This window comes from Panthera leo, chromosome A3 (assembly GCF_018350215.1).
Source record: "Panthera leo isolate Ple1 chromosome A3, P.leo_Ple1_pat1.1, whole genome shotgun sequence".
Classification (NCBI taxonomy): domain Eukaryota; kingdom Metazoa; phylum Chordata; class Mammalia; order Carnivora; family Felidae; genus Panthera; species Panthera leo.
The window spans coordinates 108,696,818-108,716,817 of record NC_056681.1 but is presented as its reverse complement, the minus strand read 5'-3'; the positions used below and the strand labels follow the sequence as shown (position 1 = coordinate 108,716,817).

Genomic DNA, 20,000 nt, shown 5'->3' with positions numbered 1-20,000 from the left:
CTTTTCTTATACTCAGAACCGAATGGCCCACTCCCCACCGCCCTTGATGCTGCTGGCACCTCAGCCTAGGACGCCCATCCCTCCCCCATGTCCAAATGTCCAAAGATCTCTCTAAGGATAGATCTCTGACTGGGTCTCAAACCGATGCTGCTCCCTTCAAAAATCTGGCTTCTGAACGAAGGAGTAAAAAGTTCAGCAACTTTCTCTGACGTGTTCCCAGAAATAGGTCTTGGCATGGTGCCTCCTGGGAAGTCTTCCTTCTCGTCTGCGTGGTAAACTACCGTTGCTTCACAAGTCTGCTGAAAGCCGCCTGCTCCGGGAAGATCTTTGGTAAGCTCTGCAGACATGGGTTGGGTCCCACAGCACTTTTGCGTTCCTCTGTCAGAATGCAGAGAACTGTAAAGAGGCTCTTTTGAAAGGCAAGGGCACTGTCTTCTTATTCTGTCTCCTGCCCTAACCCAGCACACGGAGAAACGATACCTGGGGAAAGTTGGCCGAATGAATGCGTGTCAAGGCCGAATTCATGAATCTTGGGAATGTTCTGTGATGATGATGATGACGATGCTTACAGGATGCCGGGACCCCCTCTCCCCGCTTACCCTAGGGCACCTCAGATTTGACGCCACGGCGACGGGTGACGCCCGAGGGTGGACTGTTGTACTCGGGAAGTACACGCGTGCATTTTGAACCGGTCTGCAGACCGCGCAGAAGACTTCCCGAACAAAGCTGGGAACCGCACTTTGAGAATGGCTTCTAGGGCGTTCCCTCAGAGGGGCCTGGAGCCGTGGCAGGGAGTGAAAGGTAGAGACAAGAATTTGCCCTGCCCAGGAAAAGTGAGGCTTATCCTTGTCATCTGGGCAACTCCCCCTGGGGTGAGGCCCTCTCCCCACCTCCTCAGGCAACCAGTATCTTTCAGAAGCACCTCTCCCTCCAGGAATCTCTCTTAGCTGGGTGTTAGGAAGAAACTTCTGATGAATGGATACACTCTCGTGCACCAGTGGGGGGTGGGGGCTTGCTATCCTAATCCTCCCGCGGGGTTACCTTTGAAAGTGCTGGAAGATTCATAGCAGTTTCGGGGGCTGTGGCAACTTGAAGGGAAAACACGTAGGCCTCGGCGGTGTCTTCCGGCCCCCCTACTGTGAGAGAGCTGGTATATCTGAGAGTCACCCGGGCTCCCCTTAAGCCACATGGCCAGGCAAGAAGTCTGGATTTTGAGCCTGAGCTGGCAGCTGAAGGAAGAGAGCTTGACTCAGCACAGCAGTCAGATCTCTGCTTGAGGGCAGCCTTGCTGAAACTAGAAGGAATAATTGTATCCGGAACAGTCTGTCTGCACGCTTGTTCCCCTGTGGCAGGTATGGTGTTCAAGTTAAGGCTCTGTATCCAGGGGCTGAGGGGGACAGAGGAGGGGGTAAGGAGAATCATGGGAAAGAGGGGGAAGGGAAAAGCCCCTCTTGGCCGCACATACGTCAGTGGGTCAGTGGGAGATTTACCGAGGTCTCTGCTGATGCCTGGACAGCAAACACCTTCCAAACAAGCTACATTCCTCCCTGGGACCCTGAGAGCGTGTAACCGCATGGCAAAATTCCCCCTGAGGCTTTGGCTCTGCGGGAAGCTCCTGGCTCTTCTCTACAAGATGCAATTACTGTAGGAGAAGATATACAGGTTGGACAAGGGCAAGCAGGTGGGGCTGGCCCAGCCCGTCATCACTCTCAGGCAGGTTCAGTTTTGGAGGGCCTACATTCAGGACTGTCACCCTCTTGAAAATGAGGTCTGGTGGAAAGCCCCAGATAGGAAAGCCTTTCTTCCTCGGAGACCGTCAACTTGAAGTCACCCAGAGGAATTGTGGAGTGGCAGCCCGGCTTGAAACCCTGAAAGCCACGGCAGATATAGGGTGCCGTGAAATCATACTAAGGGCAGGTTAAAAAGAAGTTAGCCAAAATCAAGAACATGATGCCGGCATCCAGAGTGTTTCTATAGCACCCATTGCTTAGATGGGTGGATGTGTTCTTCAGGATGATGCTTGGAAGCCTCCAGAATTCGTTCTCCATCCGGCTGCCTGGCCTGATACTATTCTTTAAGGCCAGCTTCTTTCTGCCCTAGCCCTTAAGTTCAACCTCCAGCATTGCTGGATTGGGTCCTCGATATACACCATTTTAGTTTTCAGGGAAAAATATCAGCCATCTCTTCAGATTGTACTCCTTCCACTCTGATTTTAGAAGGAGGTTCTTACCTCCGTCCCTCCGGATCTAGCTGTAGAATTTCTCTACCTCAACATGAAGTCCTTGCAGACTCCAGCTCCGAAACATTCTGAGTCCACATTGGGCCTCCCCTGCGGCCTGACACCATGGTAGGATTTGGGATGCATCTAAGGTCCCGTCCAGCAGTTCCTCCCTTCTCTAGGACATGCTCCATCCTACACAAAGCCTCCCCCAATGCCTCCTTCTGGATGGATTTGCCATTAACTAAATTCCTCTTATGTGGCAGGCACTTTACCAGGAACTGGGAAAACACAGAGTAAGACTAGAGAGAGGAAATGGCAAGCCAGAAGGTCCTTTTCCCTGCTGAGAGCAGAAGACTGACCATAAAGTATGACATTAGCCCTATGAGACAGGATTTACTGGAAGCTCTCAAATTAATTTGTATCATCAGATTTTTCTAGGCCTCACTTGCTGCCTTTACTGCAGTTTGTCTTTTATGTGTTGCCTCAGTGACAACTAAGCCAAACTATATTGCAATTTTCCTCTTAGCACAGGACACATCTTTGAGCCTGGGAAAGAGGGTACACAACAGGAGGGCCCAGGAGGCAGGAGGGCAGGGTCACTCCATGCCTTCTGCCCATGACTGGCAGTGCCGCCATCTTGGTTGGTTCATCTGTCCAAAGCCTGCAACTGCAGTCTTCATGACCCGCCCTCTCCCTGCAGAGGGGGGTTAGGAATAACACCCATTCCAAAACCAGACTGAAGGTCTTGGCCCACTTTTGAGGGTTTCCAAACCAATGCAGCTCAAGCTATCCTGCAGCTGTGCCTTTAAGAGAATGATGCAGGTAACTGAGCTCATATTTTATGAGTTCATCATGCAGAAGGTGTGGTCTCTTCTCCTTGCTATTTTTCTTGTGCTGCCAGAGTCTGAAGATTTAGAGGAATTACTACAAAACGGCTCACCTTTGCTTTCCCCCAGGAAACACAAAAACACGGTAGTAAATATCAAAGTCTAAAGAGTCATTAATTTCAAGTGAGAGTACTGAATAGACATATTGCTCCCGTCCCTTACAGTTGTTTCTAGTCCTCAGGTCCTCAGCCCCTGGCTTAGGACACCTATTCTGGGCAGTTCCAGAGACCAACAACATTCATCAGTAGTGTTTGAACTACAGATTGTTATCCACTGCTCTTTACTGTGACTATGTTTGCAATGATGAAGAATTAGACCACCAACGGCTAATCCTCAGAACTTGGTCTTGGACCCAGTTGTAAAGATCGCTTCTGCGATACACAGTCATGTGATCCTGGGCAAATTACTTAATTTCTCTGAGTCTCGGTTTCCTCATCTGTAAAGTGAAGTTAACAATAGTACTCGCTTCCTACAATCGATGTGACAATCGAATGAGAGAGCGTATATAAAGACTGTAGCACATGTGTGGCACATAGCTGGTACCCAACACATGGCCCACTAACGTGCTATGACTCTGGGATGGGACGGGCATAATATCCCTTTGACAGCCATTATCTACTGACAAGGAAGATCAAGAAAGGAACATCTTCGCTTATTAAAATTCCCCCGGGATACCTTGGTGGCTCAGTCGGTTGAGCATCTGACTCTTGGTTTTTAGCTCAGATCATGATCTCAGTTTCATGAGTTCAAGTCCCACATCTGGTTCTGTGCTGGCAGCACAGAGCCTGCTTGGGATTCTCTCTCTGCCCTCTCTCTTTGCCCCTTCCCTGCTCATACTGTCTGTCTCTCTCAAAATAAAGAAATAAATTTTACAAAAGAAAAAAGAAAAAAATAATTAAAAGGTTCCCACACTTCTTCCTCCTCTGTTTTGCCCTTACTTCTTTCTGTCGGTTGTCTGTCTGCTGCTCCCACCAAAATGTCAAGCTCCTTGAGGACACCAATTACGAGCCAGTGGTCAGCACAGTCTTTCTACATTCTTAGATAGTCAGTAAATATTTGTGCGTGGATGCATGGATATTTTTTTCAACTTACTAGCTGAATATGACTTCTACTGCTTATGGGTATCAGTACCCAAGAAATATATGTAGTCTAAGATTGGAGAGACATGGGTTTAATACTTACTCATTTCCCATACCTGCCACCTATTGTTTTTGAGGCATTAAATCCAAATTCTTTAGATCTTGCTGCTTTGCAGGACTGGGTTAGATTGCATATAGGAATTTTGCAAAGCAAAAAAGATGCATCACACCTATTTGCATCTCAATTTTTATTCCTTTCAAAAGGCTCTCAAAAGCCACATAGTCCCCCCGGCAATAACCATGTGCAAGGCAAAGAAATTAAGAACTTTGGCAGGGAAGACATTAAATTAGTCTCTGGAATGTAGTAAAAGACATATCCAGGGGTGTATTCTTTCTTTGCAATCTTTCTGACCCCCATCACAGACTCCGAGGAGAGCGAGTACTCATAGGGAAGGTTCCTCTTGGATAATGAGAGAAAATACATTAAAATCTTGTTACAAATGGCTGCTTGGTACTTTGGATTTGTTATACCATAGGTCAGACGGTGTTTCTGTGCACAGTGGTGTGTAAAAAGCATCACTCCTGACAGCAACAAAAGCCTACGATATAGAGTTTCTAAGGCACAGAATCCCTTAGTAATAAAAAGCTGCAAGGCCCCAATAACCCCGCAATTCTCTTTATTCCCTTCCATCGGTGTCCTGGGGAAATCTACTGTGCTTCTCCCTTATAGTTTCGTGGTCTCTTAGGAATCATAGTGATAATGAGAGCTTGGGGAAGAGGTTGGGGGGGGGGGGTGGAGCGGTGGATGAATATGAGCGGGCTATTATAGCCCAGGGTTGTTGTATTAAAAAGAGGAGTCTGGTTGGAAAGGAAGTAAAAGGCCCAGCCTGGCAAGTAAGGACTCTGAGGGAATCAGAATTCCAGATAGAGAATCCAGAGTGGGGCTTTGTTTGTTTGTATTTGTATTTAATTTGTTTTAATTGTTTGTTTGTTTGCTTGTTTGTTGTTTTAAGACTGGGTACATTTTCTCAGGGCCACATGTAGATTTACTGCTTGGGGCGGAAAGACTGATGCAAAGATGGGTCTTCCTCTCTCATCAGGAAGGGTATCTGCCTTCAGTAAAGCCCCAGAGCCTATCAACAGGGTTTTGCCTGCCAACTGGATGGGACTGGGTGATTGTCATTCCTATTTTCGGAAGTCATTTCCTTGGGGAAGCCCTGCCCAGCTGACCCCTCTCAGCTTGGTGGCCCAGGGCACCCAAGGAAGCTCTTAACCTCTACCCACCAGAGCATGAAGCACTCACAATGGTCTGGAATTTCCTTCCCGTGTTTCGCCTAAAGTCCCCACAATTAGGTTGTGTCTGACAGGTATTTTCGGTGGGGAGAAGGGGAGGGTTGGAATGCACAGCATCATAAACACCCCCTTAGTAATAACTGATCTCTTACCAAGTCCCTCGCTACCTTCATGCCCCCATCTTAGGGAAGCCTTCTTGGACATGATAACCAAATGTATGCTTTCCCCAATCCCAGTCCCCCCACAGTATTCCCTAGCTCTTGTCCCTGCTTTATTTTTCCCCACAGAACACTCTACCTTTGGACATAACTTAACTTTTTATTTATGTGTTTATCGTCTTCTCCCACTAGGTCGTAAGCTCCAGGAAAGCAGGATTTTCGTCCACCTTGTTCACTGTATGCCCAGTACCTAGAGCAGTGGGCGCCACATGGCAGGCACTCAATACGTATTTTTTTGAATCAGGACCTACAGATGGCCAAGTGCATTGCGTCGATTACAGCCCCAAGCCAACCCTGCAGGTGAATGTTGGTCTCTGAGGGAACATGAGTGTCCTTTTCACGGAGAGGTAGCGTCACTCTCTGCCTTCAGAGGAGTGCTGCTCTCCCAGAGGGTGTTTTATCGGCCACTGTGTTAGTCTGTTAGTGGGAAGAGCCACTCTGCCTGGTTACAAGTCTCAGAATATCAGAATAAGTGGCATTTTCTTCTGTTTCTTAAGTCCAAATTGGGAAAGAAAAAAATTTAAAAAGCCAGATCCAGCTCTCCTCCTTTTCTTACTTTCTCCCGGTTCGACTTGCTTTGGTCAAGAAGTCATTCCTGGGGGCGCCTGGGAAACTCAGTCGGTTAAGCATCCAACTTCAGCTCAGGTCATGATCTTGCAGTCCGTGAGTTCAAGCCGGGCATTGGGCTCTGTGCTGACAGTTCAGAGCCTGGATCCTGCTTCTGATTCTCTCTCCCTCTCTCTCTGCCACTCCCCTGTTCACACACACACACTCTCTCTCTCTCAAAAGTAAATAAACATTAAAAAAAAAGAAGAAGAAGAAGTCAGTCTTGGCCTGAAGCTTGATCTCCTTGGAAAATGGCTGGTACCCCACTTTCTTGTTTTCACTGGGAAAGGTGACTGAAGAAGTCATGGTTCTCAGTTGAATAACAGAAATCCAAACTGGCTAATTTAAGTAGAAAAGGTATTTATTGAAGAATGTTAGGTAGTTCACAGACTCTCTCAGAGGGCTAAAGAAACAAGCCTAGAAACAGCTAGAATAACACCCTAAATCACACCACAAAAGTGGTCCCGGGGAGACACCATTTTTGCCACTCCTGTGTTCAGACACTCCAGCTCACCCCCCCTCAACATCCCCAAGCTAGGGCCACGGACACTGCCCTGGGAATCTCGTCCACACCATCTAGGAAATGGGCCAATCAGCTGCCACTCTCACTTAAATGGGTTCACACAGCACCTGCTCCTTACATAATCAACTTCAGAGTCTTTGGGGAGGGTGTCTCACTAAATAAACCAGGCTCATATGCTGGCCCCCTGGCAGCAAGGGAGGCTGGGAAAGCAAGTATCTGATCTTCTCCTGTGGCAAGAAGATGGGGTGTGCACTCCACAAAGGATGAAATGATCAAAAAGGTATGACATATGTCTACCTCATTGATATACTTGGTTCTCTTGGCCAAATGCCCTCTCACTGCACCTCACTGCAACATTAATATCTAAGAGTGAAATCTTATAGTCAGTCCCCTTTTCACATGAGAAGATGGACTTAGGTTAACAGACTTGTCCAAGGTCACACAACTCAATAAATATTATTAAACATTTTAATAAATAAAGATTATTCAAACTCCCATGCCACACTGACTCCACTGGACTTCACTGTCTTTGTCCATTGGTTGCCTCTGCTTTCCTAGTCTTTGTTATCTATATCCTCGTGTATATTTCCTTTTGGTCTCATCTCCCCTGTTACATGGTAAATTCCGTTCTTCTCCCCTCAACCCACTGAATTAAGCTAGGAGGGACCCCAGAGATCTGCCTCAGATGCAGCTGGTTACCCCTGCAACAGCCATTCACCTGTCTTCCCTCGCTAACAGATCGTGGGCTTTGTCCAAGAGACAATGGGCTGGGCTTTGGGAATGAATGGCGATTGGTCTAAGGATAAGCATGTGACCCAGTTCTGGCCAATGGGATGTAAGGAGTAATCGGTCTTGGAGCTTCTGGGGCTCCCGCGTCATAGAGAGGTGTGGGAAAGAATAGTGCCTTTCTGCTCCCTTTCTTCTAGCTTGAAACTGAGTCCTGGGAGGACAGGACGGCTGCCACACTAACCACCCCATTGGGAATGCTGGAGTAAGACCATTGAACCTCCGCAAGGTGTGTGTGCACATGTTTCTAGTGCTGCAGTGGGCTGCCTGTACCTTTGGCTCTCAGTTAACCTGGTCCTTCTCCCCACCTATCCATGAGTTCCAGCAGCAATTCGTCCCGGCCCCCACCTCACCAGCCTGCCGTGTGCATCTCCTTTGGGCTTCCATCACTCCAGATTCCCTGACTGCCTTATCACCCCCCTGCCTCAAGATACCATCCCTGTGCTCACCTGCTTCGTTCGACTCCTCTGGTGCCCGGCCTCATACTCCACCTTTGGCTGTCCTGAATACTCTCCTCTCAAGGAAACTTGACTTCAAAGTGGACAAAGTTCCCCTCACACCTAGAGGGAGGCGGTGGGATGCACCACACTGTAGCTGCAATAAATGCCACTGAGTTGTATGCTTTAGAATAGCTCATTGAATATATGCAAATTTCACTTTAAAAAGTGCCTTTACTCTAAACCTGTTTTGCTCACTCCATTCTTTACTGTTAAACCTGACCCTCCCTTCAAAGAATGCACCATTTCTCCAAATACACCTTATCTCTTGCTTCATTTGCCACCTCTCCCTACTCAATAGAAGTCCTCAATATCGGGGCGCCTGGGTGGCTCAGCCAGTTAAGCGGCTGACTTGGCTCAGGTCATGATCTCTCACTCCGTGAGTTCGAGCCCCACATGGGGCTCTGTGCTGACAGCGCAGAGCCTGGAGCCGCTTCAGATTCTGTGTGTCCTTCTCCCTCTGCCCCCTCTGCCTCTCATGCTCTGTCTCTCTCAAAAATAAATAAACATTAAAAAAAAAAAAAAGTCCTCAATATCAAGTCCATGAAAGGACTGTGAACTCCCTAAAAGTATTTGCAAAACTTTCAACACTGTATGTGCCATTACAAATATTTTAAAGGGGACTGTGATCTCCAAAAATATTAATGTAAAACACATGTAAAAAGGGGGGGGGAATTGATGTATATTTGTATTTATATGCTTAGAGTATATCTAGAGTAGTAGTTCACAAGCTTCAGCGTGACCAGAATCACCAAGAGGGCTTATTAAAAACACAGATTTCTGGACCTCCCCTCACAACTTTCTGAAACTTTGGGGTGGGGTCTGAGAATTTACATTTCTAACAAGTTCCCCAGTGATTATTTTGCTACTGGTCCAGGGACTAAGGCTGTTGTGAGCTCCATAAAAATTGTTAATATAATTGCCTCCAGGGAAGGGGAACGTTGTTGGCTGAGGGCACAGATGGAAGGAATTTTCACTGTGTGCCCGTCTGTATCTTTTGAATTACTATGTGAGTGTATTACCTGCTCAGAAACAAACTTGAGATTAAAAACAAAAAAAAAGAAAGAAAAAAAAGAAATGAGAACATCACTAACCTCTTTAAATAACAAGAGACTCTTCTAGAAGGTCATCACCCTCTCCCTCTTTCTCCCTTTGCTTCTCATTCATATGCTGTGCATCCACTCAATGTTACTTTATTCAAATAACCCCTGCTGCTGGGTACCAGAGCACATTTCCACCTTCCAAGAGGAATCCTACTTGCGTTCAAATAGCTGAAAAGCACACTGACAAATTCAGTTGTCTGTCTAAGAAAATAAAACAATAATGAAATACTGTTTTCCACCAATGAAATGAAAAGTTATTAAATATCCGAAATATGTTGGCAAGCATTGGGGAACACAGACTTTTTGCACTCGTGGTAGGAGCAAAAATTGGATCATCTCTAGAAGGCAATCTGGCCTTTAAAAATGTGCACAGCCTTTGACCTAATTAATTCCACTTATAGAAATAAATCCTAAGGAAGCAGCGAGAGATGCATAAAAGCATTTATAATTAAGGATGTTCATCTCGGCATGAAAGACCAGAAAAAACCTCAATGTTGAACAGTCAGTGTTTATGAAATATACTGTGCCACATTTATCATGGAATCCAATATAACAATAAAAAATCATATTATAAAAAGATGCCTAATGACATGGAAATGTGTTCGTGTCGTATTATCAGGTGACAGAATATAAATCCAGTGACAAAACAGCACTGCAATATGTTTGGAAAATTATGAATACACAAAGTATTTAATAGCAGTTATCTCTGAGTACAATGATTATAGGTGGATTTTTATTTTCATTGTGCTCATCAATATTTTCAAACTTTCCACACGGACTGTATATTGCTTTTATTTAAAAAAAAAAAATGGGGGAGGGGTCTTAAGTTGACATTAATTATACTTCCTAGTATGAGAACCATCATAACCGGTCAGATACGAGGCCTCCGAAGGAGAGTCCTCGGGAAATTCGGTCAACTGCCCGTCCTGAGACACCGCTCCCTTGGGCTGCGCAAGAGCTTTTCACTCCAGTTTCCATTTCTGCTGCTGCTGGTTATCAGGGCAGCACCCAAGGGAGGCACCACAGTGGTGCCCAGCCCATGGCCAAGGCCTCAGCAGAGCCTGCAGTATATGAGTCCACCCAAACCAGTGGCTGAGGGCAAAACATGGGTGCGGGTTCTAAGACAGGACAGTGTGTCCCGACATGCATCCTGGAATGCTGGGTGGTTTGTGGTTAACCACACGCCCTGAAGAGCCGGCAGGCTTGAGGCCAAGTGAGAATGGAGTGTGGGAGTGAGTCATGGGAGTGAGAAAAAAAGAAGTGTAGTAATTAAGACGGAGACTTAAGTCGAAACAGTGTAGGAGTTGATACAGGTGGGGATACAGACTGACTTAGGCTAACTTTGAAGAACCAGTTTTTCCACCAGGGAACTGGATTTTTATAGGTTTTGTAGCCTCCCCCCACCATGCTTACACAGAGCCATTGTTTAAAACAACACCAAAAGGAGCCCCTGGGTGGCTCAGTCGGTTAAGCATTCGGCTCAGGTCATGATCTCTCAGCCTGTGAGTTCGAGCCCCGCGTCAGGCTCTGTGTCGATTGTTCAGTGCCTGGAGCCTGTTTCAGATTGTGTCTCCCTCTGTCTGCCCCTCCCCTGCTCACGCTCTGTCTCTCTCTGTCTCAAAAATAAACATTAAAAAAACTTTAAGACAACACCAACAAAATTGTGATTCTGAGAAAATGCCCAATCTGAAGAACTTACATATGATTCAGGCCTCAAGGGGACTTCTTAATATTTGCAGAGCCCCTAACGTTTTTCTTCACAGCCATTGTCCAAGGTAGACTGGCCGTGGCACGGGCCCTAGACTTTAAAAAAAGAAAACAGCTGAGGAATTAAAGTCAAGTTTCTACAACTCGGCCATGTTGAAAAGTGACACCACAAGATCTCTCGTGTTGGTTAGTTTACGCCTCAGGTAGTTTCCAGTTCCAACCTCTGTGAACTTCCATGTGCTGATTTTTTTTTTTTTTTTTTTTTTTTTGCAAAGATTAAAGCTGTGATTCAGTAGAAGGAGCACAGGACTTGGAAGAACTACTACCCACCCAACTCTGCAACCGTCCAAACACCATGCAAGTTTGAGTACTAGCCCCGCACTTGAGAGAGTCGATTAACCTGTTTGAGCGGTGGTTTCCTTGTACGTCAAGTATGTACATTTCCTCCAACAGAAATTTATTGAGCACCTACTCTACCTCAGACGCTGTGCTAGACACTGGGGACCCGGCCGTGAGCCAGTTCCCACCGCCATAGGGATTAAATTGTTTTATGGCCACAGTCTGTCTCTCCACTCGGCAAGCTAAAAATGCTTTTTACATTTTTGGATTAGTGACATAATTAAAAGAAGGCTATTTTGTGACTTGTAAAAAGTTATATAAAATTCCAGTTTCAGTGCCCACCGATCAAATTTCATTAGAACAGGATCCCATTCATGAGCTGATGTAGTGTCTGCCGCTGCCTCCATGCCCCAGGGGCAGAGTTGAGCAGTAGTAACGGAGACTATATAACCCACAAATCTGCAAATATTTACTATCTGGCTCTTGACAGAAAAAAAAAATGTGCTCGGGGCGCCTGGGTGGCTCAGTCGGTTGAGCGTCCAACATCGGCTCGGGTCACAATCTCACAGTCCGCGAGTTCAAGCCCTGCGTTGGGCTCTGTGCTGACAGCCAGAGCCTGGAGCCTGCCTCAGATTCTGTGTCTCCCTCTCTCTCTCTGCCCCTCCCAAGCTCGCACTCTGTCTCCCTCTCTCTCTCCCTCAAAAATAAACATGAAACAAAATTTTAAAAAATTTTTAAAAATGTGCTTACCCTTGGACCAAGGTAACTATAGACTCAGAAAACCTCTATGAAATTAAAAGAGGCAAGGAATTTGTTTAAAAGGTGGATATTGAAATGCTCCATTGCTTTACCTGGCATTTTGTAGCATCAGCTCCCAAAGCTTAGTGTTCCCAGGGCTCACTGGGCTGTGGGTCCCTACCCAGCGAAAGAAGCAGGTGGCTCGGGAACTTCAGTGGCTCCTGCCTCCACCTACACGATGCAGGCCCTCTAGCCCCTCCCAAGTCGCCCTGGCATTCCAGAGTCTTGGAGGGAGACTCCTGGGTTCTCAGACTGCCCTCTGGGAATACGTGGGTATTCTTGCCCAGGGCGCTGTTTCCATGACACCAAAGGAGCAGGGACCATCATGGAGCTCCCCTTTCTGCTATCCTCACACGCAAGAGAGATGCTTTGCTGTACCGGAGCATCAGGACAATGCCCCTCCTCCATTCAGTATCCCTGCAAGTTAACTTGAAAACCAAAGCACACAGCTACGGCTTCCACCTCCCTGAGATCCTGAGAAAATGGCCCCTTCAGCCCCTGCCTGCTGCCGGTCCCCCTGGCCTGGGAGAGGAGGCCAGAGTTCGGCACTGCCCTGCATCTGTGCAAATCTCTCCTCCTTCCCTCCCCCAGCGTTGACTTTCCCCTCCCCTTCCCTCATGCAAACCACCTGGTGCCCTTATCGACTGCTGAAGGGGTGTGCTTTGGTTTTATAATCCTCTGAATAATCTCTATGGTATGCAGATGGCGTTTCCTAATCCACCTCCCAGTCAGCCACCCACCCCCTGGTCTTTCTCCTGCCACACCTCTGTCACACGCGAGTCGGGGAAGTCAGCCCCCGCCTCCTCAGACAGGCCCCAGGCAGGTCTGTTAACGCATCAGCGCCATGCCAGTATCTAGGCCGGGTATGCCAGTGGTGCCAACACGGCAGGAGCCTCTGGTTCCCTGTTGGGGCACGCTGGCCTCCCTAACCATCAGGTTGGGGCCCTGACCTCCTGCCTGGCTGTAGTCTGCCCCTGCGGCATGGGCTGACCCCTGTCCCTGAATTCCCGCCCACTTGGGCTCTGCCAGCGACATCCTGCTGTGAAGGCTCTGGTGTCCCCGGGTCTGTGAACCTCCTTTGGCAAAGGCCCTGCTCCACCCATCAGGACTCACGCACCATTTCTCAACCTTGCCTGAGCTCCTCGGGCCCACTGCATCTTGCATGCATGACTGGGTCCGCACCCTTAACTGTCCCCTGCCCTCCTGTGCTTGGACTTCCCATCCCCAATTCTTAAGGAGCATCTTCAGCTCCCTTCTTTATCCAGAAATTCACCAGCTTGTGTAAGATAGGGGTTCTGGCATGGAACAACCCTTCTGTTCCATTAGTTAATTCCAGCCTTTTCCAGGCTGGCTTCCTTCCCTCACCCTGAAGGACCTGTGCCATCAATGTCCCAGCATGGCTCAGGGCCCAAACCCATTTAACTATGGTGGCAGCCGGGGTCATGGCTTGTTTCCAAGCTCTAGCAGAGCAGAACAAAAGGTGGGGAGACAGGTGGAAAAGGCAACTATCAACACACATCACACCATCTCTGGGTGGGCTCAGAAACTGGGGTGGGCCCAGCTTAATGGGAAAAGGCAGCCAGCAACTCAGGAGACGAGGGGAGAGGAAGGGAGACAGAGCAGACCCGCGCCCCTCAGCAGGGGCTCTTGGAGGAAAGGCACCATCTACATTTGTTTCTGTACCTTTAAGGAGGCAAGAAAGCAGAGACAAAGGGACAGAGGAGAGTGTGCACACAGGACTCTCAAGCGATTCACCAAATCCCCCTGGCTTCCCTGCCCTATTTCCAAGTGTGTGGATAGATCCAGTTTCTCTGTTGTTCCTCAGTCCCTCCTAATCCAGGATATGATTATATGAAGCAGATTAAAGGTGTCTGACCAATGTAGGGCCCACTGGACCTCTGGAACTAGTTTTGCAAGTCCGCGTTCATTTTAATTCCATTAGCAAACTTGGACTTGCTCGTGCTGACTACTGATTCTTGATGACAAAGTGAAAACGGATGCAAAGTTTCACAGCGAGTTTGTAACCTGTAAGGGGACTCTTTGTCCCTCCAGCAAGGCCCTTAAAAAGCAAGCTCTCAGAGGCTGGAGAGCAGAGAATGCTTCAGGAGAATTCTTTCTCGGGTGGGAAGTTGGATGGGGGACTTCCAGGGTCCCTTCTAACTCAAAGTCTCTATGTCTCTAAGGTTACTGGATGCCAACGTGCGGGGCCAGAAAGACCATCTAACAAAAGCGGTTTAAAAGAGACTTGACAACGGTGTTTTACCCAGAGCAAAGTGTGCCCAAACATTTCAAACCAGAGCTGTCGACAAAGAATGTGTTTGCAAACCAGACAGAATTTAAAATAAACTTCAGCCGGCAAATGATAAACCTTCCCTAAAAAGGTAATCAGATAGTGAGTGAACGAACTTTGGAAGTGGTGTTAGAAAAGATTTCTACACCATCCAACATGCTCTCACACTTTCACCTCCCAATGGATCTGTGCCCTTGTTTGGGGGGCAGGGGGTCAAAAAATTGGAAAAGTTAGGATTGTTGAGTCCTACTCAGCGAGCAGCTGTGGGAAAGTAGCAAGCAATGGAATATGCCGTGACAGCTTGGAAAAGAAAAGCCAAACAGGCTAAATCCTGAGGATTGTGGTGCGGGAAGAAAGGCATAGAAGGCGGGCAAGGGGAGGTCCCAGGGCCGTGTGAGCAGGCGTGGCAGGACACGTCAGTCCAGCGGCTGGTACCCAGGGCAGGTGGGCAGGGAGTCGCTTACCCTTCTCTTCTCTCACTGACGCCATGCTAGATCTTCAAGGCACCATATTTGGAAAAGTCCTCCTTCCTCTGAGGCTCATACCATTCGCCCACACTAACTTCAACCTTTTTGGCCTGGGGAGGGGAGGAAAATTTGGCTTTGACTAAATATATTTTTTTAATATTTTCACTGTGAAATAGATAGTCCTTACAAAAAAAGTGTGCCTGACATATATGTACAGTTCAAAGAATAAAAATAAAGCCGGGCACCCATACAATACCACCCAACTCATGGAATTCGAATACGGCCAATACCTTGACGCCCTTTGTGTACTCGCCCCTTCCCAATTGGCTCTCCACCCCCACCCCCTTCCGGGCAAGCCACCAACCCCACACATGTGTTGTTCACTCCCTTGCTTTTCTTCCCAGTTTTAATCGATTTATAATGGATCCCTAACCACTATATTACTATATTACCACTATACTACTTAATGGTGCCTTAATGGTGCCTTTTGAAGTTCATACGATGAATCTATACTGATTTTTAAAAAATTAAAAAAAAAAATTTTTAATGTTTATATTTATGAGAGAGAGACAGAGAGCGAGGAGGGGAGGGGCAGAGAGAGAAGAAGACACAGAATCTGAAGCAGGCTCCAGGCTCTCAGCTGTCAGCTCAGAGCCCACCGCAGGGCTCGAACTCACAAACCACGAGATCATGACCTGAGCCGAAGTTGGACACTTAACCGACTGAGCCACCCATGCGCCTCTGAATACTCAGTAATTATAGCCTTTCTGCTCTTTATGTTCCGCGGTATTTTTGAAATTCGTCCATGCTGATATATGTAGCAAGAGTTTATTCATTGTGTCTGCTACATAGGATTCCATTGTCTGATCACAGCACAGTTACTTCTGTATTCTATTGTTCATGGACATCTGGGTTGTTACCTTTTTTGGTTATTATAAACAAAGCTGTTAGGAGCATTCTTGTACATGGCTCCTATGGAACATGTGTAAGAATTCCCGAGGGCACAGCTACTCAGGGCATGATCCACAGACCCGCTGCTGGTGCCCAGACTGCCATTGCCTTACAGTGAGTTAAGGGACTTGCACCAGAACATGAAGCAACTACATTACTAAGTGCACTGTGTGGCTGGACTGGCATTTTTTCCGCAGCAGAACTTCGTTGCGAAGGAGCAGTTGAGTTACGTTCTGGCACAAGCGCCTCGTTTCTTTTTACTTCTGGTGCCTTGCTGAGCAGGAGGTGCCCTTTCCCTTATTTCTTCACCTTCATCTACCGACCTCTGGGTCACCTCTCCCCAGCCAGTGAGGACTCTGGCTCCTCACTCAGTCTCCATGTTTTGCTCAACAAAAATCTGTTGAATGAATGGATGAATGGATGGATGGATGGATGGATGGATGGATGAAAGAATGGTTTGCCCTTCTCCGCCCACACCTCTACCTCGGGAGCTTCCATGTTCTTCCACGAACCTCATCTCCCCAGTTGACTTGTCCAGGGTGGAGGAGGGGCAAGCCCTGACATGGGAGAATCAAAGACTTTTCTGGATTTTTCATCCTGGAACCAGTAAAGGAAGTCGCTCTGTCTCCAATGGGAAACCTACGATCCATCGGCAACCCTCTTCCCCGGCTTGGGAGGAAGCAGGTCTGCCATGACAGAGGATTGAGTCAAGGAGCAGAGAAACAGAGTAGAAACAAGAATAGGAGCTAGAACCTGGCAGCTCCTTGGTCCCTGATTCGACCATGCGGAGCCTGGCTGCGTGCCTCCTGCCCTTTCCACAAGGTTACTCGGCCTCATTCTTGGCTTCTCCATTTTGCCCGAGCAGATTGGAACTGTGTTTCCATGTCTGAAAAGAAAATAAATACTCCACACTTCAGCCCTCATAAGCCGCAGAAAGCTGGAATCAAGATGGACCTTTGGACTGCAAAGCTGGCTTTTACGGATATTTTTGAAGAATGGCTGTCCTCTGGATTTGTGTTGGTACAAACACCAGACCAGAACCGAAACCAAACCAGGCAAAAAATTACAGGCAAATGGGAGATCGGAAGTCACCTATTGTAGGAAGAGGTCACTCCAGTCTTTCTCAACACCACTCAGTGGTTTTGCGTGGGGTACGGTCATGACCTCACGTGTCTCAACATTGATCTCACACCAGGCCTGCCAGGCCCTCTTTACCAGGGGTTTTCCTCTGTGGTACAGCATTCGAATTACCACGTGACACCACCAGGAAGGCTATTTTCCCCCATCCAAATAGAATCCACACGCATGTGGAGGGGAAAACAGCTAAATAGCAAATGTCCAGGAAGCAAGTCTGACAGCAGCTCGGACAGTCGGGGATGCGTTGATAAAAGGAGACGAGAGGAAGCACTGAGCAAAGGGCTCTAAGAAATAGCAGGAGTCTCCTGAGGAACATTCGATCCAGCAATAATTGCTTTAAAAGCCAGAGGGGCTTCTAAATTATTTTACCGCAGAAATTGAAAGCTCTTTGCAGGCATTTCATCTTAGTTCCACCCGAAGGTGGACATGAAGCACAATTAAGTCACGATCGCGGTGTCAGGAGTGGATGGAACAGATCGGGCGGCCCCACCCCTCACTCCTAGATGAGCACCTCGAGTGTTCTTGGGTCACCTGGTCATGGTCGGTTCTGGGATCTGCCCAACCTGGGCATGCCCCTGTGGTAGATGATCTTGGCGCTCCTCCAAGACTCTCTCAGGTCTCTTTTGATGGGTTCTGCACCCTCCCTTCAATTTGTGCTGTTTTCTCTCTCTTTACAGGGCTCCTTCCAGGCTATGGAAACCCCTTTTCCCCATGACCGGAGGAGCTGAAAGTGGCTGGCCATTTAACCCCCCGATCCCATGGCCCTTAGCCAATAAATGAGGGTGGGAGAGTGTGAAAGCCCCTTTTCTTGACTCAGACTGGAACAGCTCTATCTCTTCCACTGCTTGTGGGGAGCAGGTATTTGAGAACTTAGAAAAGTAAACAGTAGCAGGTGGACGGGGTGGGGGAAGACAGGGATTCAAAATACCACTGTCCTGGTGGTGAGTTTGCCGTTATTTTTCCCTCTATAGCTCCCTGCCTGCACTCAAAGCAGCTCAAAATCCAGAAAAGGACAGTGGGTCACAGACGGTGAGTGCTCTGGGGTGGGGACAGGGGGACACTCTAGTTCTGGCTCAAAGCAGAAAAGGGAATCCTAACGGTCAGAGAGAGGGGGCCAAGTGTACTATTTCACTGTTTTCTCTCTCCTCCTTTCTGCTTCTCTATGTCCCAGCCTCCAAGCAGTCCCATGACTGCTTGGTATATAGGGCAAGGTATATAGTAACTGGTATACAGAACCAGGGCCTGGGATATAGTACCAAGGTCAAGGAGTACTAGCGATGAACACTGATGCATGAATGATATTTACCGAATGATATTTTTTGGCTCAGGATTGGCCGTCTCAGGTGTGGATGAATGATGTGGAAGCCAGACGATGGGGTTAGAAAAGAAGGCTGTACTTCTGTGAGTCTTAGTTACCTACTCCCACTTGAGAGCATCACACATCATTCTCATTCCTCCTCCTTCTCTCTCCCTTCTTTTCCTCCCTCAGTCAAAAGAAGAGATGAGTGTGTATCCGGGAGGATGTGTTTTGCAGGAGTTGAAAACGAGTAGGACTCATTACCTCCCTCTCGGCTTCAAGCCCAGACTGAGAACCCTATTAAATAAGTCAAATAATCTGTAAGTTAACAAAAGCTGTGAGTAGAAAGAACACTGACCTTGGAATCAGAAGGCCTGGATTCAAACCACTGTTATGTCTCTTGTTAATTCAATGGCAGTGAGCAAACATCTTCTACTCTGTGGCCTTCAGTCTGTTCTTAAATTGCGTCTTAATTAGGGGTAATAATACCTGCTGGAAGATTCATATGCTGACATCTGTGAAAACACCTGGTACATATTAGGTGTAAATATTGTGGGACTTGGTATTAATTTTTATCTCCTAGCGACTCAAGATTTAAGCTAGACGAAGTGAAGGAAACTCAAAACATGTCAAAAGTAGAATTTCAAAGCTGGAGCTGATGTGACCTCTCACCTGTGTGAGGATGAAACCGGGGTCCAGAGGGGTTAAGTAATTTATCTAAAGCCACCTAGTTAGTTACAAAGCTGGGGCTAGAATCTGGTCTTCACCAGCTGGTTCTCCGTGTTTTCCTGCTACCGCATGTCCCATTATGTTTGGTGAGTGAGTTAGGCCTGGCAGTCTCCTTCATGCCAGACTGGCAGTTCTCACAAAGGTGAATTAGGCTGAGAGCAACTGAGATGACAATATGTCATACAGCCCCAGCCGGCATGCCATACAAGTTAAAGGGATTTCAGGATCCAAGGGGAAAGAGAGGCCCTCAATGAGCCCTACAGGATATTTGGCGAGGAAGGAAAGATAACAACTACCTGGTGTAATGGATTTACTATGCGACCCAGGCTCCTCAGGGTACAAGGAGAAAACAACTTTATTCTTTCTCACCATTACCTTTTAACCCCAATCCGGGGATCCCTCTCCCCAGCCCCAAATGACAGCTCAAGTGGGCCTATGCGCTTCCCAGCCACTTTCACAGTTAAGTAATTGTATCATTTTCAGATCTGGAAAAGGCATCGTCAGATCGAAACCAAGACATCTATCTCACGTCCAGTTTAAAGTACATCCCATCTCCGGGCGCCTGGGTGGCTCAGTCGGTTGAGCGTCCGACTTCGGCTCAAGTCATGATCTCGCGGTTTGTGAGTTTGAGCCCCACGTCAGGCTCTGTGCTGACAGCTCGGAGCCTGGAGCCTGCTTCGGATTCTGTGTCTCCCTCTCTCTGCCCCTCCCCTGCTCATGCTCTGTGTCTCTCTGTCTTTCAATAATAAATAAACATTAAAAAAAAAATTTTAAGGACATCCCATCTCCAGCTCCATCCCGAACCTCCAACTGCAGACAAGAGATAGAAGTAATTCAATGGTCACTCTGCATTCTTTCTGCACTTGTCTCTCTCTCTGCTTCCCCCTGACCATATATCCAAGGTAAGGATGCCCAGGCTTATCCTGGGTAGTGGTGAGAGAGCTTGTGGTGGGAGAAACAGTAAGTGGGCCTAAAGGTCTTATTCAGCTGGTGCCGTTGTAATCTGCCCTTGGTGAGCTCTGTGTGGTCAGTGCCCAAACACGGGGTCTTCCTCAAAGAAAGGGCTTTTGTG

The 20,000-nt window shown here is 47.6% G+C and overlaps 1 long non-coding RNA gene across 1 annotated transcript; it reads left to right on the top strand.

The window, feature by feature from the left end:
* Positions 1–7,621: 7,621 nt before the first annotated feature.
* Positions 7,622–8,232, top strand: LOC122215111. Its single transcript, XR_006200244.1, has 2 exons — positions 7,622–7,842; positions 7,933–8,232. It is a non-coding gene; the product is annotated as an uncharacterized LOC122215111 (long non-coding RNA).
* The last annotated feature ends 11,768 nt before the right edge of the window (positions 8,233–20,000 follow it).